Source organism: Schistocerca cancellata, chromosome 5 (assembly GCF_023864275.1).
Source record: "Schistocerca cancellata isolate TAMUIC-IGC-003103 chromosome 5, iqSchCanc2.1, whole genome shotgun sequence".
Taxonomy (NCBI): domain Eukaryota; kingdom Metazoa; phylum Arthropoda; class Insecta; order Orthoptera; family Acrididae; genus Schistocerca; species Schistocerca cancellata.
In genome coordinates this window covers 308,636,499-308,661,540 of record NC_064630.1, presented here as the reverse complement: position 1 = coordinate 308,661,540, position 25,042 = coordinate 308,636,499, and the positions used below count along the sequence as shown (strand labels likewise).

At 39.0% G+C, this 25,042-nt stretch overlaps 1 protein-coding gene across 5 annotated transcripts in view; it reads right to left on the bottom strand.

Moving 5' to 3' along the window:
- The window catches only part of LOC126188144 (UDP-glycosyltransferase UGT5-like), a 124,717-nt gene that overhangs the window by 75,309 nt on the left and 24,366 nt on the right, over positions 1 to 25,042 (bottom strand). For 2 of the 5 annotated variants that reach the window (XM_049929642.1, XM_049929643.1), the window contains exon 3: positions 12,270 to 12,327. The exons of the other annotated variants lie outside the window; for them this stretch is intronic. The gene's annotated coding sequence lies outside the window, so the exon portion shown is untranslated. The remainder of the gene's footprint in view (positions 1 to 12,269; positions 12,328 to 25,042) is intronic. 5 annotated transcript variants of the gene reach the window in all.

Sequence of the window (25,042 nt, the reverse complement as noted above, 5' to 3'; positions counted from 1 at the left end):
AAGGACTCCGCAGCTGGAGGAGGACAGGCGGCAACATCTCGTGGTAACTTTCAGGTATACAGCCAGTATTTAAAAATATTTTGGGTATCTTTGGCAATGGTGGTGTGAAAACGTCATTTATCAAACCGAGGACTGGACCCTCGGCCTCATCACCACAATCTGAAACACACGGAGTTATTTAAACTCGCATTACCTCTTTCATGAGAGAACGAAGTCATAACTCACAACGAAAGTCAACAAAGCTATTGTTAAGACCTGATTTAAACTTGTGCACGATGCACAGTGCATTTCAGATAGCTCATCCCACAACGAATATTGACCACCAGTTGTATTGACGAGCTATCAGAAAATACTTGATGAAGCTTTTATTCGCCACCCTTTTCAGATACTTCCGCGAGTTCTGATCTACTAGCGATCAAAGAGAAGGCAAGTGTGTGACCACAAAGCTAACACGTACGGCTCTGAGAAATAGAGAAAGGCACGAAAGAACTCAGATTTGACAGCAGAAATTCTCAAATGCCTTTAAATACCACCTGCACATTTTGTATGGACACACAACAAATGATACTCATCCCAATGTTGATACCCTCTAACGTGTTTAACAGCAGACAGTTGCCAGATTACAATCTGTGCCTGGACATAGGTGATAGTGGCAAAGATTCATGTAGTTGTGGCACGAGGGCGTGGTGGGAACGAGGTCGTGTCTTTCCAGTTGGCTTATTCGTTCATTCGTTGATCGTGTTCCCAAAATTCCATCACTAAGGGAACCTTTAAGGACGTGGAACGAGTCGATGTATACAATACATTAACGTAAGACAAAGACATCACGGAAATTTAATGCGTATTCTGCATTAAAAATTAACTAACACTGTACTGCTTAATGCTATTCATGGTAACATAACCCAAATTTAATCAAGTATATTAGTATGGAACGTACTACGTCGGGAAGAAGAGCGCTGCCTCCTCAGTTTTACTACGGCACATAGCTGCTGTGTAGAGGCGAATACCGGCTTATCAGATACTTGATTACAATGGCATTTTTCAAAGAAAACGCTTTTTTACATTTTAAATACTAAGCTTATTTACAGTATATCATTTTTTGTTACACGTGATGAAGTGCCAAACAAAGAATCCAACTATGTAGGGTCTGCTCCAGGGACAGTTCTAAGATTTATCTGACACTTTTCAGTTATTTCACGCCTAGCAATTTCTGTTACTGTAAAAAATTTACAGTTGCACCGTGGATCTAAATTTACACCAAATTGTAGGCCTCCCTAACATTAGCTGGTACATGGTCGGAGGAAGGTGCTAGAATAGCACCCGTAGGACCTTGTCTAATTGTCTAGTACAGTGTTTTTCAACCGTCGTCTTTCGACACATTGGTGTGTCGCGAATACGTGCCAGAGTTGTAACGATATGTTTAATGTCTTCTAATCTTCCGCAGATCAAATATCTAGAACACACAAAAATTTATCTCCAAAACGTCTCTTGCTGTAGCCCAATTAGCAAGAAATTGCCTATCATTATGTGTGACAACACGAATTTAAGCATGTATCGTATGGTAATAATTACACAGGGTGAATTACCTACAACTTGCATCGCAAAATTTTGCGGAAATGGAAAGTGCTATTCATGTGCGGTTTTCACAGAATGGATTGGTAGTCAACGGATTGTAATAATACTTACGAAGTATATTTTTTGTGCAAACATACACTTTTTTTAAATGGAACAATGCCTATTGACATTAACAAATTAAAGTAGGGTAAATTTTAACGTCAGTTTGTTTGCTGCAGGATTTTAGTGCGAGTCGTTTACGAGTTATCGTGTTATGAAAAATTCACACACACACACACACACACACACACACACACACACACACACACACAAACACACACACACTTCTACAATACATGTGTTAGCACACACTGAAGAACAACAGAAGTGCATACACTAGTTATGTGGATTATGACCAGTAACAAGACAATTGGCCTTCACAAATTGTGTTCAAAATGACCATCGGCAGTGGCAATACACGCTTCCAGTCTGGTATGGAACAAATACTGCTCACATGCTATAGTTGGAAACAAGAACAATGGCGGTCGAGTTTAGGCTTGTTCTGCGTACCTACGTCACGTATTCTCCGACAGCCAATGAACTTTCAGTATGTTCTGAGGGCTCTGCTCTTAATGCCGTAGCTAATGCGAGCATTAAACGTGATCGTAGCGAGTTGTTTAGTGAATTTCGATTCCATTTGTTGCGAGTTGTCATCGCTGATTGTGGTGGTAAGTGATTAATTCTGTATAAGCAAGCGAGCACACAATTTGCAGAATATACGCTTTATTCATTTTGAAAGATGTGCATGCGCTTACCGCAACTGTAGCTTGGAATAGTCAACAATGCAATCCTCGTCCGAGCATCGACATGCGCGGACCGCCATTGTTTGTCGATCACACTATAGCATTTCAGCGGAGATGTCCGAATAGGATGCAATAATACGTCGTTGCGTACCGTCGGTTGTAGATGGTATGTCCTAGCACACAGACTCTTTTAGCTTTCCCCACAGAAAAAAGTATACAGGCGTCAAATCTGGGGAATGAGTCGGCCAAGATACAGTTCCTCTGCGTCAAATCCGACGATAAGGAAACAATTCGTGAGGACATGCTGCAAGTACTTCGTGCACTATGGACTGGACAGCCATCAACTTGGTACCACGGAGTCCTCCCTGTCTGCAGAGGAGCGTCTTCTAGTATCTGTGGAAAATACACTACTGGCCATTAAAAATGCTACACCACGAAAATGACGTGCTACAGACGCGAAATTTAACCGATAGGAAGAAGATGCTGTGATATGCAAATGATTAGCTTTTCAGAGCATTCACACAAAGTTGGCGCCGGTGGCCACACCTACAAAGTGCTGGCATGAGGAAAGTTTCCAACCGATTTCTCATACACAAACAGCAGTTGACCGGCGTTGCCTGGTGAAACGTTGTTGTGATGCCTCGTGTAAGGAGGAGAAATGCGTACTATCAAGTTTCCGACTTTGATAAAGGTCGGATTGTAGCCTATCGCAATTGCGATTTATCGTATGGCGACATTGTTGCTCGCGTTGGTCGATATCCAATGACTGTTAGCAGAATATGGAACCGGTGGGTTCAGGAGGGTAATACGGAACGCCGAGCTGGATCACAATGGCCTTGTATCACTAGCAGTCGAGATGACGAGCATTTTATCCGCATGGCTGTAACGGATCGGGCAGCCACGTCTCAATCCCTGAGTCAACAGATGGGGACATTTGCAAGACAACAACCATCTGCACGAACAGTTCGATGACGTTTGCAGCAGCATGGACTATCAGCTCGGGGACAATGGCTGCGGTTACCCTTGACGCTGCTTCACAGACAGGAGCGCCTGCGATGGTGTACTAAACAACGAACCTGGGTGCACGAATGGCAAAACGTCATTTTTTCGGATGAATCCAGGTTCTGTTGACAGCATCATGATGGTCGCATCCGTGTTTGGCGACATCGCGGTGAACGCACATTGGAAGCGTGTATTCATCATCGCCAGACTGGCGTATCACCCGGCGTGATGGTATGGGTGCCATTGGTTACACGTGTCGGTCACCACTTGTTCGCACTGACGCACTTTGAACAGTGGACGTTACATTTCAGATGTGATAGGACCCGCGGTTCAAAAATGGTTCAAATGGCTCTGAGCACTATGGGACTTAACATCTATGGTCATCAGTCCCCTAGAACTTGGAACTACTTAAACCTAACTAACCTAAGGACATCACACAACACCCAGTCATCACGAGGCAGAGAAAATCCCTGACCCCGGGAATCGAACCCGGGCGTGGGAAGCGAGAACGCTACCGCACGACCACGAGCTGCGGACTAGGACCCGCGGTTCTACCCTTCATTCGATCCCTGCGAAACCCTACATTTCAGCAGGATAATGCACGACCGCATGTTGCAGGTCCTGTACGGGCATTTGTGGATACAGAAAATGTTCGACTGCTGCCCTGGCCAGTACATTCACCAGATCTCTCACCAACTGAAAATGTCTGCTCAACGTTGGCCGAGCAACTGGCTCGTCACAATACGCCAGTCACTACTCTTGTTGAACAGTAGTATCGTGTTGAAGCTGCATGGGTAGTTGTACCTGTACACGCCATCCAAGCTCTGTTTGATTCAATTCCCAGGCGTATCAAGGCGTTATTACGGCCGGAGGTGGTTGTTCTGGGTACTGATTTCTCAAGATCTATGCACCCAAATTGTGTGAAAATGTAATCACATGTCAGTTCTAGTATAACATATTTGTCCAATGAATACCCATTTATCATCTGCATTTCTTCTTGGTGTAGCAATTTTAATGGCCAGTAGTGTAGTCTGGTAGGAGACCGCGATACTTGTACGCCTATGGCCTGATCGTTCACTGTCCCACGCTACACGTTTACACTCCATAGACGCTGATGTTCCACCTAATGAAGCCAACAGGTATTGTTAACAGGCCAATAGTGCGTGTTTCGACGGTTTACCTGTCCTGATTGGTAAATGTGGCTTCATCACTGAACAAGAAACATATCACGTATGATGTATCACATATGGAGTATCCTGCTTTAACGCGCATGTACACAAGTTAACATGATTCTCATAATCATTTCCATGCAGCTGCTGAAGGAGAGAGAGGTGGTAGTGATTGAGCCTATGTCGATGGAAAATGCGTAGGACACATGTCTGGCTCGTGCCACTTCCTTGTGCAATTGTGCGGGACCTAATGTGCGGATCAACTGCAACAGCACCAAGGACATTAATTTCTCCCTCTTCTGTCGTCACCTCTGTTACGTTGTCTAGGTTTACACTAGTCCTTTTACGTAACTGGTTGAAGAGGTTCATAAATAATGGCCGAGACGGTTGACATCTACTGGGATATCTTGCCGCATACACCGTACAAGAACGAACTTCATTCTTCCTACACTCTGCATACACAATGAGAATGTCGCCTTTTTCTGCATTGGTAAATCCCATCGTCCACTCACGACTTAATGCTTGAACAGTCACACACTAACTGACAATCAAGTCGCAATGCACTCTAGGAACACATAAGCACACTGTAATCAAACATGACAACACCGTACCTAGCAACTACAAAGGTGGAATGGCACAAACCAGTGTCGATGTGGAAATTTTTCAAAATACGATACCTCGTGAACGACTCGCACTAGAATCCTGCAACAAACATCACTGACATTCTAAGTTAACCTACTTTTAGTCTGTTAACATCAATAGGCATTGTTCCATTTAAAAACTGTATATTTGCACAAAAAATACACTTTCAAAATATTATTACAATCTTTTCATTCGCTAACAATATGAGCCCCTCACTACCAATCCATCCTGTGAAAACCGCTCATGAATGGCACTTCCCATTTCCGCAATGTTTGTGGTGCAAGTTCTAAGTGATTTACCCTCCATTCAACTCTAAAACGAACGATCCCTCATTCCTTGAATAATCTTCACCAAGGAATGTTTTGTGGCTCATGACATCCTTTGATCCTTTGTCGGCGAGTTTGCCATTATCTTTGACTCTTTGTTGGCATTGTCGGCTGTGTCAGTAAAACATATCGATGGACGCTCAAAGTAGATTTCTAGAAATTCTAGATTATTCATCTTCCACTTATCTGTATGTGTAAGAGGACCGACATCAACTTCTCAGTCGTTTCATATTTTCGTAATCAGTCGTTGCTTGTCTTGTTTTGCTGCGCGGTACAGTTTTATAGTATTTTCAGTAGTTACTTGCATTTGCTAGTTGCTAGCGCACTCTTTTAATCATGGACGGAATTGTGATAAAGGAAAAGAATGCCTTAGATGTCAACACCTCTTCTACATATGAGGAGAGTGGTGATGGACGTAGTAACATTCGAAAGAGAGCGGAAATGTGCCGTCTCCGTATAACACCCCAACGACCCCCTTAAAGTCAATTAAAACAGAATATCATAATATGAAGTAAGGAAGAGTTATCTTGGCAAATACATCTTTGCCGATAAGCTAACACCAAGACGTTTTGATAACAACAACATTATACATCACAGAGTTTTTCTTATGAAAAGAGTAGGAAGAAACCTCAGATTTAATTAATGGACAAATATCCAAGTGATAATTGCAATTAATATCTTGAAAGCTAAGTCCAAGGTGATGTTAGTCAGAGATAACTTTTATGTGGAAGAGAGTTGTGAGCGCAACGAAGAAATTCAGTGCGCCTACAATACACTTTCACAGAAGAAGTCGCTTGCTGGCTCTCGTCCTGTAAAGAAGTGCGAGAACAATTCTTGTCTTAGTTATTGAGAGTACGAAACGCGACGAGATTGTTTTGCGTTCAGAAGTGTTTCTTGCGTGACGTGATTCACGAACTTCGGAAACTGATTTTCTAAGCAGAGACAGGATCTGATAGACGTGTTTAACCGTGCATAACGGGTTAATTGAACTTTAGTGACGAAACTAGTGAGTATTGGACTTGACTTTCAAATGGTTGGAACTAAAAGAAGAGTGATAGTATATCAAAGGACTACATTCAATTAGTCTCGAGTAGGACACAATTACACGACTTCACGAAGATAATACAATTACGCTGAAGAGTCAAGTTGTCGTAATTGTCAAGAAACTAATTTTAATAGAACTGACTTTACCAACCAACTGCGTGTGGTGCGAAAGTTATAAAGTATTTAGTGGCCAAGGAACAATAAACTGTTCGTTCCAAGCGAAATATCAAGCGTGGACTACATTATTAGGTGATTTAATCAATGATAGTTAACCAACGACTGTTCAGCAGGGACAATTTAATCTGAATATCAAAATACCTACTTCATTAATTGAAAAGAAAACTTTTGAACATTTTTTTATTTTAACATTGCGGCGTAAGTTCACTCAGACGTGGTCAAAGAGTATCTGTGGATCTCGCTTCATACAGGTTCAACAACTCCATAGCAACGAGCCAACAACGTAGGGGGAGGTTGATAATTACAATGTTTCCTCGCAATTGGTGGTGTGTACGATGCGGATGAGATAAGATTTAACAACTACTGCATATCCGGGCAATGAATCATTCAATCTTAAATCAGAAGAAGCATCCATCGAACGAGTTCGCATTTTTGTCTCCCGTTCACCAACGGGGACCCACGTCATCGCGCATGGTGTCTCAACTCTACTGCGAGAGCTGTGGCAGTAGCAGCTCTACGGCATCGACAATATCAGCACGCGGTTGGAGTGCGGGGACGCCACACATCCGTCATCTGTTAACCAGGAAAACAAATTCAGGGTCAGTCAAGGTCCAACATCACCGAAACTATGAAGAAGAATACATGAATTTCGGGTTTATGTGCAAATGCGAGGAGGGCAAGCCTACACCGAAATGTTCCGTGTGCGGCACAGTGTTGTCAAGTGAGTCTGTGGTACCTAGCAAGCCAAAAAGGCATTTGGAACGAAACCGCGAGAGTATTTTCAGCGTTGCACCCGTCAATCATCCATTCAAAATCTTTTGTCATGATGGGAAACGAGTAAAGCTCTCAGATATAGCCGTTATGGTATCATCCAAAATTCCTGAAATGATTGGCAAGAAACAGAAACCATTAACATCGACGAAGAGGTTATTTTACTGACATGTACAGAAATTCTTGATATGTTGAGACCTGAATCAGTTGAACAGATTTCAAAAGTACCTCTGTGAAATGATACAGTTCATTGGCACATTATTTCAGTTGATATTCAGAGTAACGTTATGGAAAACTTTACTAACACGCAATTTGTTCTTCACTTAGATGAAAGCACTGACATTTCTGGTAAAGCTAAATTATTATCTTTTGTGAAATTTGATTGCGGATCACAATTGAGGAATGCCTGTTTTGTCGAGAACTGGAAACAACCACCACTGGAGCCGATATATTTGCTGCTGTTGAGAGTTTGTAGATAACGGTCTCAAGTGGAAGGATTGCATTGCTATATGCAGTTATGGCACTGCTGCCGTGACAAGAAAAATATAGGGGTTTCTAAGTTTTGTGCGGAATAAGAGTCCAAGAGTGATAAAAACTGATTTCTTTTTACATAGAGCGACTTCAATAGTTAAGTCGTTTCGGTGACGCCATCCAGACGGTTGTATCAGTTATTAGGCATGCAAAAATGTCGTGAGTGAAATGACTGCAGATTATAAATTATTGTTATTCCGCAGCATAAGGCGTTGGCTTTCCAAAGGAAAAATACTTACCAGAGTCAACGGCGCCAATAACGAGAGTTGTACGGGAGGGGAGACAAGACATGATGGATGGAGTATTTTTAATCTTTTTAAAAGACGAATGGCAACTTTTAAGAAGCCATAAAAAGAAATTTCAGTTCAGATTCTGATAAAAAACTGCGTACCACCGACTTTTCAATCATTTCTTGAAAGAAAAACACCTGACTCAGCAATATTTTTTTTTTTTCCTTTTCCTGAGATCTAGCCACCGCCCTCCCCACTCGCCACCGGCCTTGGGCGCCCATGAATAGAGTTCTAGAATTTAAAGATGAACAACTTGCATTTTTGTGTAAACGAATGATAAGTTTGATTACTGTGAATATCTTAAAAACCCCGTTTGGTGTGCTGGGCTGACGTACCTCTCCGATATTTTCAACAAACTTAATGCCTTGAAATGAAGTATGTGGGGACAGCATGAAACAATCACATCACAAAGTGATACACTCAGTGCATTTTCGTAAGAAAAACCTCGCCCTTTGGATCTCGGTCATAGCAGAGAACGATCTAAATGCTTTTCCAGTTACGGACTACCACATCAAGTGAGCTGAATACTGAAGAAATGTCAGATATACGGACACACTAAAGAGCAGCTGTCCGAGTTGCAAGAAGATATCCAAATACTTTCACTCGACGCTGTCTACTGGCTAGGTGTAATTGACTGCACCTGACGTGGCAAACGTCTCCAGAACAGAACCAAACAGCTCCGAAAAAGACCAACTTATCGAAATGTCATCTAATACAGTCCTGATATCGAAATTTAAAGAAAATGCTCCCGATTTTTTGGATCTCAATAAAAAATGAATATCCGCATATCGTGAATAAAGCAAGATCTGTTTTACTGCACTTATCAACGTCCTACTTCAGCGAGTCTGGATTCTGTGTGTTCAAGAATACACCGTAAAATGAGACTGGGGTGCCTCCTTGATGGGGGCTGCAAGAGTGTGTCCGTCAAGAGTTTGTCCACGCATAGATCCACTTTGCAAAGAAAAGCTAGAGACGAGTATCTCAGTAGTTTTATGTCTTTTTATACTTCTGACGTTAACTTTTATTTTTTATGTTCCTGCTTAAGAACATAAATTACTTTCGTGTTCACATGTTTTTATCCAAGACTCTTACGTACTTAGTTTGTGAGATTTGTATCTCATGGTTGCCCCGTAGCAACAAAATGTGTGTTCTGTGGGCTTTAAGTATCTGCAGTTTTTCATGTTCCTGCTTTAGAGTAATAAGATTCTTTCATTACATGCCTTATGTTTATGTTCATATGTCCCTATTCAAAAGTTTTATGTAACAAATTTGTAAAATTTCCAACTCACAGTAGCTCCACAATTTAGAAATCATCTTGTATGTACCTCACGTGATCACTTTTTTGCATCTAGGAACGAAATCGTATGCAGAGCTGTCATCATGGTCAAAACCGCTGTTACATCACCTGCATTTACTCACAAAATAAGTCCCGCAGATTCGATGTGATAACTGTGCAATACAAAACAAGAATCACACTGCCCGTATGGTACCATGTCTAGGTTGTAGCTAATAACTATTTCGAAACAGCTGATCTGAAACTTCCAGTGTCTGGGCACGTTTACTGTATGTCTTGTGACACATTTTGGCACTATCAAAAAAGGAAGATGTGTAAAATAATGGTGCTTCAAGAAGTTCCAGATTTGATAAGAGACGCAAACTACGTAACTACAATCATTCTGTGTTGTCTCCATGACGCCTAAGGATTTTCATGATGCGAGAAGCACCTGGACATTTAACATTTTTGAAATCAGTAATCCCTCTTGGAACGGAACATATTTATTTTTTTCATAAGGGTACTCAAATTCAATGGCTTGAAACATGGAAGAAAAATCATGATTGTGAAGTGGGCCCATTCTTTGGACTCCATTACTGACATTGGATGTCTTCAGCCTCTCGAGCGCGGAACATTGTTAGTTATCCCAGGCTGAAAAAATAAATTTGTTTGCAAGGCGGTCATTGTATTCCCCTTCGGCATAAATAGTTTAAGTAAAACTAATAGCTGTTCTTAAAACTTTTGTCATTCAACTTTTCAATAAAATGTCTTTTTAACTAGCTCAGAGTTTCTTTGCCCACGTCTAGCTTTTTTTTTTACTTAAAAAACTTTCCCAAATCAGCAGCTCAGTAAATGGACAGGTGAATCCAAAGATGGCTGTACGTCTCTTGAACGTGATCTACATGTAGTATGTCCCTAAACCGTAAACACAAATGAGATTAACGTCAAAGCGCACAAGATGGTGTTAAGCGATAGATAATTAAATTTGTAGCGGATAGCTGACATAGGAAAATCAAAAGAAAGATCATAGGAAAATCAGAAGAAAGATTATAGTCAATTTTACATACCGGTAATGCATTAACGGTGAGAAATCTATTTTGTATTTGTTGAATGCAGACCAAAATCATACTACAAAACAAAGCTATCAAATATTTAGAGCGCTAGAAAGGAGAAAAGTTGCTTTTATGCACAGGTTTCTTACTGCGGATGAGACACCGACTCAAGGTAATACGGTGCAGAAAAACACTGAACTCGCTTTCAAGAGAAGAGCGATTCTTTTACCTCTACCGCCATTCTGATTTAGTTTATCCTTTTCGCTAAAATATGAGGACGGTTCCTTAAGAAAAGACGCAGCCGACTTCCTTCTCCGTCTCTAAATACGTCGTCGACACTTGACAGGGCGTAAATCACTGACTGTATTCCTTCTTTCCTTTTGCGGATGGCACATAGTTCCACCACTTAACCACATTAAGGAAATCAAATCAGCGGATGGTAGCCAGTGGCTCTGCAGAAAAAGGCGAAGACTTCCATCTATCGAAAAAGTTTTTGACGTATGGTTTTTAAACACAAGAAGAATGGCTGACAAATATTGCGCTAAGTTTTCTGGATTAATTGGGGAATGGATGCGTGAAAAAAAGCCTGGACTGAAAAAAGGGTCATTCAATGGAATAAAGTGCTCCGCCCACAGTGGCGCATAACTGAGTACAATCAAATAGCCTGTAAATAAGCTGTTTGGTATAATGAAGTACAATTTTTTTAGATCTGTGCAATTCACCAGTTTGGACCCTTTCTGCCTCCCACTTGTTCCCGTATCTCGAGATGTTATTTTAGGGTAGGTCTGTAATGAGGTGAAGTTATGATAGCCGCTGGCGGATATTTTCTTACACTGGAAGAAATCTGGTTGAGTTTAGCTAGAACGGGGTCTACAACGAAAAGTAAGTACATTTTTAACTAAAAATAACGAAATAGTTTTTTACTGCAAATACCGGTATCGTTCAAGTCCTTACCGTAGCATGACACCGATATCTTACCGGTATACTGTAAATTTTATTGCTTTCATTCATTAACAACTGGAACTTTTATAAATTTATAGGATAAACAAGTTCATTCCAACTTTCTCGAGTGTATAGTATATCCCTTGATGTTTACCTTTTCCTGTGTGGCTCACTATCATTTTTGTTATACATCCATTATACATGTGCTGTAGAACACACAACCTTCCCAATGCTCTTTGTGTCACTATTTTTGATCTTGTTGAAATTATCATTCCAAAAATATCGTTGCTATAGTTACAATTTGCATGCCAGAATGGAAATGAACAAAATGGAGAAGTACCGGTACCGTAAACGATAATCCACAGTATCTGACCAAAATTTAATTCCAATAACGACGGTATTTTTGCAAACCAACACAAGATTTTAACCATAAGGTTAGTTAACAGAATGCAAAATCTGGTTGTTTCTAGTGTAACACACAATTTGCGAAAACAGAGTGCGTTATAGCGTTACAGGTTAAGATTACTTGTATTTCAACGCCCAATACATGTCATCAATCGACTTGGAACTTTTTTTCTCTTCTTAAGACAAGTATTCCACGCACTGGTTTGGCACGCTATTTACACATAGCACCGTGCGGCCGTGCCTCTTTCTTGTGTAGAAACGCACATGGGTTTGATGCGAAAATCTTACCTTCAGGGCTACGTTGTAGATCGTGCGTCTCCGGCAAATTTCGCCTGACGTCTGGCATCTGTTAACATGGGAGAAACGCATCAGAGTCACGTGGCACGGTGACGTCACATGTGTGTTAACGCTGCGCGTAGGTCACATTGCGCTAGCCGCTAAAGAGATGGCACGAAAATGCTAGTACTCGTTCCACGTAATAGCGACACAACACGAGAGTATGTGCGTTTAGTAGTGAAGTGGTGTCGAGTAAATAACTTAGGTTGACGAAAACGTCTAACACTTGTTTTCACATTCCGGTACCTTCATGCACTTTGTTTGGTGGCAAACCACATACATTACCTAGGGAAGTAAGATGTATGACACAGGTGAAATACCCTCAGACTTCAAGAAGAATATAATACTTCCAATCCCAAAGAAAGCAGGTGTTGACAGATATGAAAATTACCAAACTATCAGTTTAATACGCCTCGGCTGCAAAATACTAACACGAATTCCTTACAGATGAATGGAAAAACTGGTAGAAGCCGACCTCAGAGAAGATCACTTTGGATTCCGTAGAAATGTTGGAACACGTGAGGCAATACTGACCCTATGACTTATCTTAGAAAATAGATTAAGGAAAGGCAAACCTATGTTTCTAGCATTTGTAGACTTACAGAAAGCTTTTGACAATGTTGACTGGAATACTCGCTTTCAAATTCTGAAGGTGGCAGGGGTAAAATACAGGGAGCAAAAGGTTGTTTACAATTAGTACAGAAACCAAATGGCAGTTATAAAAGTCGAGGGGCATGAAAGGGAAGCAGTGGTTGGGAAGGGAATGAGAAAGGGTTGTAGCCTATCCCCGATGTTATTCAATCTGTATATTGAGCAAGTAATAAAGGAAACAAAAGAAAAATTCGGAGTAGGGATTAAAATCCATGGAGAAGAAATAAAAACTTTGAGGTTTGCCGATGACATTGTAATTCTGTCAGAGACAGCAAAGGACCTGGAAGAGCAGTTGAACGGAATGGACAGTGTCTTGAAAGGAGGATATAAGATGAACATCAATAAAAGCAAAATGAGGATAATGGAATGTAGTTGAATTAAATCGTGTGATGCTGAGGGAATTAGATTATGAAATGAGACTCTTAAAGTAGTAGATGAGTTTTGATATTTGGGGAACAAAATAACCCATGATGGTCGAAGTAGAGAGGATATAAAAGGTAGACTGGCAATGGCAAGGAAAGCGTTTCTGAAGAAGAGAAATTTGTTAACATCGAGTATAGATTTACGTATCAGGAAGTCGTTTCTGAAAGTATTTGTATGGACTGTAGCCATGTATGGAAGTGAAACATGGACGATAAATAGTTTAGACAAGAGAATAGAAGCTTTCGAAATGTGGTGCTACAGAATAATGCTGAAGATTAGATGGGTAGATCACATAACTAATGGAGAGGTATTGAATATAATGGGAGAGAAGAGAAATTTGTGGCACAACTTGACTAGAAGGGATCGCTTGGTAGGACATATTCTGAGGCATCAAGGGATCATCAATTTAGTATTGGAGGGCAACATGGAAGGTAAAAATCATAGAGGGAGACCAAGAGATGAATACACTAAACAGATTCAGAAGGATGTAGGTTGCAGTAGGTACTGGGAGATGATGAAGCTTGCACAGGATAGAGTAGCATGGAGAGCTGCATCAAACTAGTCTGTGGACTGAGGACCACAATAACAACATTTATAACCGCATATTCACCTGACCGGAAGTCCTTTACCTCCTACCACCAAACTTAATTAATGCCCACTATATCTAACTTCAACTTATCCATTTCCCTTCTAACAGTATCTAACCTACCTGCCCAATTAAGGGATCAAACATTCCACACTTTGATCTGTAGAATGCCAGTTTTGTTTCTCCTGATGAGAACTTCCTCCTGAGGAGTCCCTGCCTGGAGATCGGAATGGGGAACTATTTTACCTCTTGAATTTTTACCCAAGAGCACACCTTCATCATTTAACCACACAGTAAAGCTGCGCACCCTTGGGGAAAAATTACAGTTGTAGTTTCCACTTTCTTTCAGCCATTTGCAGTACCAGCACAGCAAGGCCTTTTTGGGTGATGTTACATGGCCAGTTCAGTCAGTCATCCAGATTGCTGCACCTGCAACTACTGAAAAGGATGCTGTCCCCCTTCAGGAAAGACAGAAACAAGTGAAAAACAATGAATATAGTATTGTGAGGGAGGGTGACCTGTAAATATATGACTATGTTTTTGAAAGTGTATTAGCACTATATTGTAATTTAAATGTAGTGTAATTGTGTTTGTAATATGCTTGTATTTCAGAATAATGACAATATTACTCGCTATATAGAGATGTTGAGTTACACACACACACACACAGAGAGAGAGAGAGAGAGAGAGAGAGAGAGAGAGAGAGAGAGAGAGTGAGTGAGTGAGTGAGTGAGTGAGTGAGTGAGTGAGTGTGTTTGTTTGTTTGTTTGTTTGTTTGTTTGTTTGTTTGTTTGTTTGTTTGTTTGTTTGTTTGTTTGTTTGTGTGTGTGTGTGTGTGTGTGTGTGTGTGTGTGTGTGGCGTGCGTGCATGCATGCTTGCGTATGTTGTATAAAGTTTCATTCACAAACAGATTATTGAATGTTCATCATTCTTTTTCAGTGCATATAAATTCAACTCTGTTATAAAACACTTTTCCGTTCAGCTATGTCTCTAACACTATTTTAAATTTATTTTCATGTAATTCCCTTTTGCTATAAGGTACACTGTTGAAAAATATTTTTGTAGCATATAAAATATTATTTTTACATTACTTACTTGAGTCCAAGGGATGTCTAGTAAGTTCCTATTTATGGTACAATGTAAGTGCACATCCGACCTACTTTCATACTCCTGGCCATTCTGTTTAGCAGGCACAAGTACCTTGAGTATGTAGATTTTGAAGACCGTAAGTATCTTTATGTTCCAAAAAGTATTGTTTACAAGAAGTTACTTTGTTTGTGCCAGATATACATCTGATGGATTTCTTCTGCCAGATAAAGACCTCTTTTCCCAAAATGTCTCATTTTGTCACAAAAAGAAAAACAGATTAAAAAAAACACACACACAAATTCACCCCAAAATTACAGACCTATAGTAGTAGTGTCAATAAATTTGAAAATTGTTGAAACATTAATGAAAGACCAATGAAATGTTTTTTTTAGTATAACAACCTACTCAACAACAAGGGTTCTTAGTTGGGTTATTAACAATTAAGGCAGAACAAAAAGTTGAATTATCAGCACTACAAGGGTTTGAAAATAGGCAGCACACACACACTATTTTAGTAGATCTCACTATTGCATCTCACACTGTCTCACATAGCACTTTGATTAAGAAACATGAAACATACGGAATAACTGCAACAGAACTAACATTACTGAAATTCAAATAATAAATCTGATCTTCTGAAAGTAAAAAATAGGATTCTGCAAGGATCCGTGTTGGGACCTGTCTTATTCATTGTCTATGTTAATGATCTCCCCAACTTACTACCCTATAAACCTTTGACGTATGTTGATGACACAACTTTAATCACATTACATAATTATGTGAATGATGTCAAACAAGTGAGCAACTCCGAGATGGAAAAGGCAGCTCAGTGCTTCCAGAAAAATGGGCTGACATTAAATAATAGTAAAACTGAACAATATACTCTTTTCTGTCAGAAATATTAATAACAGACAGAATCACTCAATAAAGTTGTTAGACATCTACCTTGAGACACCCACACAGAAAATCTCTGCAGTAAATTGACAAGAGTTTTATATATCTCAAGGAAACTGAATGATCGTATAAGTAAAGAGCTTATGCTTATGGCCTACTACACCTTTTTCCACATGCACTTACATTATGGGATACTTCTTTGATAAAACTTTGCCAGGGGAAAAGAGGTCCTTATGTGGCAGAAGAAAGCCATTAGAAGCATATCTGGCTCAAACAAATTAACTTCTTGTAAACAATACTTTATAGAACATAAAGATACTTACAGTCCTCAAAATCTACATACTCAAGGTACTTGTGCCTGCCAAACAGAATGACCAGGCGTATGAAAGTAGGATAGATGTGCACTTACATAGTACCATAAATAGGAACTTACTAGACATTCCTTGGACTCGAGTAAGTAACGTGAAAATAATATTTTACGTTCTACCAAAATGTTTTGCACAGTGTACCTTATAGCACAAGGGAATTACATGAAAATAAATTTAAAATAGTGTTAGAGACATAGCTGAAAGGAAAAGTGTTTTATCACACACACACACACACACACACACACACACACACACTGTCTCTCTGTGCCTGTCTGCAACACAACATCTCCTGTCTATAGTGAGCAATAATCTAACCTTTTCATAATATTGTCATTATTCTGAAATATAAGCATATTACAAACACAATTACACTACATTTAAACTACAATATAGTGCTAATACACTCTCAAAAACATAGTCATATATTTACAGTTCACCCTCCCTCACAATACTATATTCATTGCTTTCCATTTGTTCCTGTCTTTCCTGAAGGGGGACAGCATCCTTTTCAGTAGTTGCAGGTGCAGCAATCTGGATGACTGACTGAACTGGCCATGTAACATCACCCAAAACGGCCTTGCTATGCTGGCACTGCAAACAGCTGAAAGCAAGCGGAAACTACAACTGTAATTTTTCCCGAGGGCGTGCAGCTTTACTGTGTGGTTAAATGATGAAGGTGTGCTCTTGGGTAAAAATTCAAGAGGTAAAATAGTTCCCCATTCAGATCTCCAGGCAGGGACTCCTCAGGAGGAAGTTCTCATCAGGAGAAACAAAACTGGTGTTCTACGAATCAGAGTGTGGAATGTTAGATCACTTAATCGGGCAGGTAGGTTAGAAACTGTTAGAATGGAAATGGATAAGTTGAAGTTAGATATAGTCGGAATTAATGAAGTTTGGTGGAAGGAGGAACAGGACTTCCGGTCAGGTGAATACGGAGTTATAAATACAAAAACCAATAGGGGTAATGCACGTGAGGGCTTTATAATGAATAAGAATATAGTAGTGCAGGTAAGCTACTACAAACAGCATAGTGAACACATTACTGTAGCCAAGATGGGTGTCAAGCCCATGCCTACCACAATAACACAACCTTATATGCCAACTAGCTCCACAAATTATGAAGAGATTGAAGAAATGTATGGAGTGATAAAAGAAATTATTCAAATAGTTAAAGGAAATTGAAACATAATTGTGAGGACAATTAAAATTTGACAGTAGGGAAAGGAAAAGAAGGAAAAATAGTTGGCAAATATGGATTCAGGGAAAGGAATGAAAGTGGGAGGTGTCTGGTAGAATTTTGCACAGAGTATAATTTAATCATTGCTAACACTTGGTTTAAGAATCATAAAATAAGGTTGTATACATGGAAGAGACCTGGAAACACTGAAAGGTTTCAGATTGATTATATCATGGTGAGATATATTTCTGAACAAAATTTTAAATTGTAAGACATTTCCAGGGACAAATGTGGACTCTGACCACAACTTACTGGTTACGAACTGTAGATTACAACTGAAGAATTTGGAAAGAGGTAGGAAATTAAAGACATGAGACCTGAATAAGTTGAAAGAACCGTAGGTTACTAAGAGTTTCAGAGGAAGCATTGGACAATGTTTGACTTGGACGGGGGGAAGGAATACAGTAGAAGAGAATGGGTAGCTTTAAGAGATGAAATAGTGAAGGCAGCAGAGGATAAATAGGTAAAAAGACAAGGCATGTAGATATCCTTGGATAACACAAGAGATATTGAATTTAATTGATGGAAGGAGGAAATAAAAACATGCACCAAATGAAGCAGTAAAAGGGAATACTAACAGCTAAACAATGAGATTGACAGGAAGTGTAAAATGACTAAACAGTAGAGGCAACAGGACAAATGCAAGGATTTAGAAGATTATTTCACTAGGGGAAAGATAGATACCACCTACAAGAAAATTAAAAAGACCTTTGGGGAAAAGAGAAGCAGCTGTATGAATATGAAGTGCTCAAATGGGAAACAAGTACGTACTAACAAAAGAAGAGAAAGCTGAAAGGCATATATAGTGTGTCTACACAAAGGAGATAAACTTGAAGACGATATTACAGAAAGGGAAGTGGACATAGACGAAGATGGGATGGGAGGTAATATACTGTGATAAGAATTTTAACAGAGCTCTGAAAGATCTAAGTGAAAACAAGGCCCTGAGAATAAATGATATTCCGTAAGAACTACTGACGGCCTTGGGAGAGCCAGTCATAACAGAACTTTTCCATCCGGTGTGCACCATGTATGAGACAGGCAAAATACCCTGAGACTTTAAGAAGAATGTAATAATTCCAATTCCAAAAAAAGCAGTTGCTGACATGTGTGAAAACTACTGATCTATCAGTTTAATAAGACATGGTTGCAAAATATTAACACAAATTCTTTACAGAAGAAAGGAAAAACTGACAGAAGCCAACTCTAGGTGAGTTCAGTTTACACAGATGTTCAGATATAATCTTGAATCAGTTACATATCTTATAAAAAAAAAAAAAAAAAAAACAACAACCTTAATAAAAAAGGAAACCATGAAATGGTGGTGAATTACAAGTTTCTGTATTATCAGACTTTCAAACTATTTTATAAAATACTTTCAGGCTACTTACTAACAGAATCTACGGTGGCAGCCCCATCACCTATAGTACGGTCAACAAAAGGTGATTCCTGGCAGCCTGACTTTCACGGGTCTACCTCATCCAGTCACATAATGCAACATTGTATACATTTCTATGGCAATGGCTCAATGTTGACATGACACTAGCTGACTGTTGTTTTTCCCTGTACCTGTTTGCACTTTGCTGTTGAAATCTGGTAACCCCATTGCCAACAGTCTGGGATCTTCTTTCGCCGACTCTACTACAGCTACACCAGCCACACGTCATTATCTTCTAACAGGGTAATTATAACATTACAAAAATCAAGTAGAAAAGTGGTTAAGAATAAAAGGACTGAGAAAATTTTGAAAATAGTCACATTGAATGTTAGAGGAATGAGCACTGAAGAACATCTACTACGAAGAATTAAACACTACAGAAATTGATATAGCTGTAATATCATATAAAAAGAAGAATCTGAAAGGCTCTAAAGAAATTTATGGTTACGACAGGGCATTCCAAAGAACATTTTACAATTTAAGTGTTACAGAACTCAAATTGTAATTAACTTAGAGAAAAAAGATTTTTTTTTTAGGTTTTTTAGTCATGTTCTATATGCATTCCCCTTATGGTAAGTACACTGTCTAATCAATATACCAGCTTGGTTGAGTCATCATCTGAAAACAAATTCTGCCTCAGAATTTGTTCATCCCTATCTACACATGCAGTAATGTCCTGGTAAATTCAGTATCTTTTGGCTTGTCACCCAGTTTGATTTCCTATAACAGTTGTAAGCGGTACGGAAAGAGTTGAAGATGCTTTTGGAGTACTCTGTGCACTATCATATAAGGTGTTCACAATTCTTTTTATGCCTTATCAACAGGTTTTCGTGGTGAACCTATCAAACTCTCTCTGTATCTTCATCATTTCTCCTTGGCCTTCCTGCGTGGTGTTTAAAATCCACACTCCCTATTCCTATGAAGTTCCTATGCCATTTTCTGATGATGGCTGAGAGGTTGGTGGTTTACTGTATCGCTTTCTGAAATTTATTTGAACTTGGGTGTCTCACTTCATTTCAATAAACCAAGCCACAGACTGTGCCTTTTTCTCTGCAGATTCCAATCTTCAATTCATTTATGGTGCTCCTACCACCCAAAATCAAGAAAGAAAAAAACTATTTCCTGTTATGTTGCTCTTGTCACTTGGAAAGGCAAACATTTATTCATTACCTTACATAAAAAAACTTCTTGAATTGGTGTATCAACAGACATTACCTTTTATTTCTCCAAATTGGGTTATATGACACTAAAGCTGTAACGTACCTTCTGGAATACCTTGCATTATTATATACAGTGGAGTAAGTACAACTGAATGGACAAGAGCTGGAGTTACTGTTATTATCAAAAGTACCCATAGAAAATGTGAAGTTTGGGTCTGGCCATGGGTCATGCACAGATAGCCAAAGTAGTTAAGGCTTGTGTAAAGCGGGAACTCTGGGTTCGAGTTTCAGCCCAGCACAGATTTTCATTGTCATCATTCCCTTATACAGCTGGTGGTTGTTCATATTTGCAACTATGAATACATTTCATGTAAGCCATAGAAAATGGTTGCAATCATACACATTCATAAATGAAGAACTGGTACATGCACGATTATAAATATTGAGAAATCTAGTGAATGTAATTGCTGTCTATTCTCCAGGAGTGGGGAAAAGAGAGGAAATGCATGCAAGCCTTCTAGTGCATGCAGATAACAATTAATGGTGTATCTAAAGCAGAATATTTAATATCTGCTGAGGATTTCAATAAAAGTATAGGGAAATCTACCTTAAAGGGGGGGTTAGTTAAAAGATTTTTCTTCCTTCAACAAGTGAAGAACAACAAATAGTTTCTTCTCCCATAAAGATCTTAATAAATTGACATGGAGTGCTAGGGGCACTAGACCTATAACAGACTATATTCTTACAAATGAGAATGTCACTCTGTCAGTAGAAGATACCAGTCTCTACAGAGGATTGATGTTAGTACTGATCATTTTCTGGTAATATCAAAACTAAGTAACCTACTGTTGAGCAATAAAAGCATTAACAAAAAACAAACATTAGAAGAATTTTGCATGATACCTTTTCTACAAGGCCTAAGCATAAGATTGTTGTACAGAAAATGGTTAGATGAAATACTAAAAGATGTGCAAGAAAAACAGAATGTTAATGAAGAGTGAAGAGAGATTGTACGACTAATACAAATAGATGCTGATGAAACTTAAGAGACTTCCAATTTGGAACACAGAACTATTCAATATCATAAAATGTAAGAAACAAGCCTACTGAAATATCTGCAACCAAAGAGATAAGAAGACTGTATCAAACATAAACAGCATACAGCAGTGGTTAGAAAAAAGACAATAAAAATAAAACAACAAATCTGGAAGAGTTTCTGACTGAAATGGACAACAAACTAAAGCCTATAAGATGTTGCACCAACTTAGTAAAAAAGATAAACATATTATTCAAACTACCCCATTTCAGAAAATGAATGTCTGGATAATTTCCAGAGTATATCGACAGGTGATGAGGGAAATGTGAAAACTGCAGTTAGTGATGAATATGCCACTCTTATCTCAATGGAAGAACTGAAAACTGTGCTTAAGTCATCTAAAAATAGAAAATCCTCAGGGGAAGACAGTCTCAATATGGAATCATTTAAATATGCTTTGACATCATTACTCAAAGTTATTAAACTTTGTAAATTCTTTGGAAATACAGTGACATACCAGAAGATTCCCAGATTGCAGTTGTTATCTCATTATTTAAAAAAGACAAACTGCTACAATAAATAAATAATTTGTTACCTGTGAGGTCTTATATATTACATCCAGTGATGAAGAACACAAACTGCAAAAATTGCAGCAGGTAGCAGGTACTATGAATCACCCTTTCCTTAAAAAATTGGGAGAGAGTCAGTATTAAAATTTTACAGTGTGATGGCAGCAACAGGTCTAATTTATGGGCTCGAAGCTTGGACTCTGCCAGTCAACAGAAGAGCACATATGAGACTCCTAAATCACTAGGTGGTTATAAATTCATAGATTGGGTAAAGAATAGTGAAATTGGACTGAACTGGAGTTCAAACGCATTCTTCAGAAAATGGAAGAGTACAGAAAGAAATGGCACAAGTGCATTCAAAGGATATTGCATGCATGAGTATCTGAATTAAAATACAAATATACACCTCAAGGAAAAAGAGATGTTGGATGCCCTAAGAAGAGATGGAAAAATCAGCTGCATTCTACTTGAAATAGGAACAGGTAATGATATCTAAACAAAAATTGGATATAATGATGATTTTGAATAAATCAATCAATTACTGACAATCTGGCAACAAAGCTGTAATGCTCATAAGCACTTCAGATAAAATAATCAAGACACTGAGAACCATAAGAGCCCAAAGCATACCTTTGTGCATTTTTAGATTGTAGCGTGCATACATGCTCCTGACATCTTTGGATCTTATGGTGAACTAGCTTTATCAGTGCTGTACTCCTACACTGCATATATGAAAATTTGTGAAAAGCTGTCTCTCCAATATCTATTTTCATATGGGCCCAAAGCACAAACTTTCATTGCCATAGGAGTACTCACATGCTATACTGAGGCCCATTCCTCTATAAAAACTGGAAGCTCTTGAAAGGATGCTCCACCATAATCTCACATTCCATGGCTTCAGCATTCCACTCTGTAAAGTGGATGCTGAGGATTTCAGAATAACTTATGAATGTTACCAACCCAAGCAGCAAACCAAAAGTTGATGTTCGTGGTAACAGTGTACATTTCAGAAATTTTTCAGTGATGAGGTTTTCAATAGGTTGCCATAAATTGTTGTTTAAAGTAACATATTCTTAATTGGAGTCATGGGAGGCCACCATTTTCTTCAGATTACATTGAGGGAGACCACAATTTGTTGTATCTCCACAATCTGTAGATGCCTTGCAAAATTTAGTTCCAAAATACATAGGTGGAAGACAAATATCAACCTTGAAACAGAAGGACTTAACAAAACTACTAGCTTTCATGCCTGAAGTTTTACCTGAACCTCAAGCCAGAGAAAACAATGATGATGAGGTCCATGAAGTGTTGGAATAGGCCATAATTGTGTGTGTTGCATTTAGCATCTGTTCTTTATGTTCTGATTCTAGTTTCAGTTTCGTTACAAACTCCACAACAATCAAAAATACTTATTGTAATTAGGCTATCTATGAAAAATGTGGATTAACATTAATAATAATAATCCTACATATTAATTAAAATTTTGTATCATAAAATGGGTACATTATTGTTTATAGGAAATACAGTAAAAGATAGACACACACAACATTGACACACACAAGCAGGCACACCTCATGCACACACAGCTGCCAACTCCAGCATCTCTGGCCCAAGATTTACAGGACCATGACATAAATATAAATCATACTCTATCAACTTCTTCCAATAAAGGTATCATCACAGCTGACGATATCATCAACCTTAGATAATTAATTTGTGTCCTGTGATCACCATCTTAATGGGTATCATTCAGTATGTGGAATGAGTCCCGGTACTCACTGAAAAATCTGAGTGCATCACAGAAGTTACTTCCAATTGTACCAGTTACAGGACTTCTCCCCATTGTACTTGCATATGGTGTACAGGAAGAATGTTTAAATGCCTCTGTGAACTCTGTAATTAATGTAATCTTGTCCTCACAATCCCTTCTGCTGCAATACATAGGGAGTTGTTGTATATTCCTTGATTAATCTTTTAATGCTGTTCCTTGAAATATTGTATGTAGGCTTTCTTTGTACAGTGTGCATCTATCTTCAGAAAAGTGCCATTTCATCTCCTTCAGTATCTCTGTGACTTGCTCCCATGGGCCAAACAAACCTACAACTATTTGTGCTGCCATTCCCTGTGTACATTCAATATCACCTATTAGTCCCATTTACAATAGGTCCCACACACTTGAGCAATACTTTAGTAAGGGGCACATGTGTGATTTGTAAGCAGTCTCCTGCATAGACAGTATTTCCCTAGTACTCTACAGATGAACCACAGTCTGCCACCTACTTCACCTACAATTAGGCCTATGTGAGCATTCCATTCCATTTCATATCCCTCAAAAGTGTTACACCCAAGCAATTGTATGAGTTGACCCATTCAAACTGTGGTGTACTGATACTGTAGTCATAAGATACCACTTTTTTCCATTTAGTTAATTGGACATTTTACATTTCTGAACATTTAAAGAAAGTTACCAATCTTTGCTCCACTTTTAAATATTTATGAGGTGTAAATGAATATTTGTGCAGCTTTTTTTCAGATAGTAATTCATTGTAGATAACTGCATCATCTGTGAAAATTCAGAGGTTACTACTAATACCATGTGCTATGCCATTAATATATAATATATTAATACACAACCAAGCTTCCCAACACCACTTGAAGTTGCTTCTATATCTGTTGATGAGTCTCCATCCAAGATAACATGGTGCATCCTCCCCCAAGAACTCCTCACTCCAGTCACCAATTTTGCTCAATATAAAGCGGGAGGTTGAACTCTTCATAAAGAGGAAGTATGGAGAAAGGAGCAAATCAAAAAGAGTGAAGTCAGCCACCATTATCCTACTGCACAAAAAGAACAGTAAAAGGAATTGTAGTAATTATGGTCATACTTCTGATAACAGGCATAGCTGTAGTACTGAGTTAAAAGCTTTTCAGAAATCAATAAATATGGCATGTCAAATTCTTGTCAGGTTTCCAGCCAGATCAAACTGTCATCTGAGCGCAATATTTCAGTGGTCCACCTGGCCACCATCATCAGGTGAGAAAAGCTACGCTGCTCTCGCTGATAACTGATTCCACTCGCAAATGACTGCACCTTTATATGCGCTGTTGTACTTCTGATGCTTATAAAGGTGCAATCATTTGCACGTTAAATCAGTTATCGGCAAGAGCAGCGTAGCTTCTCTCACCTGATGATGGCGGCCAGGTGACTGCTGAAATATTGTGCTCAGATGACAGTTTGATCCAGCTGGAAACACGATGAGAATTTGATATGCT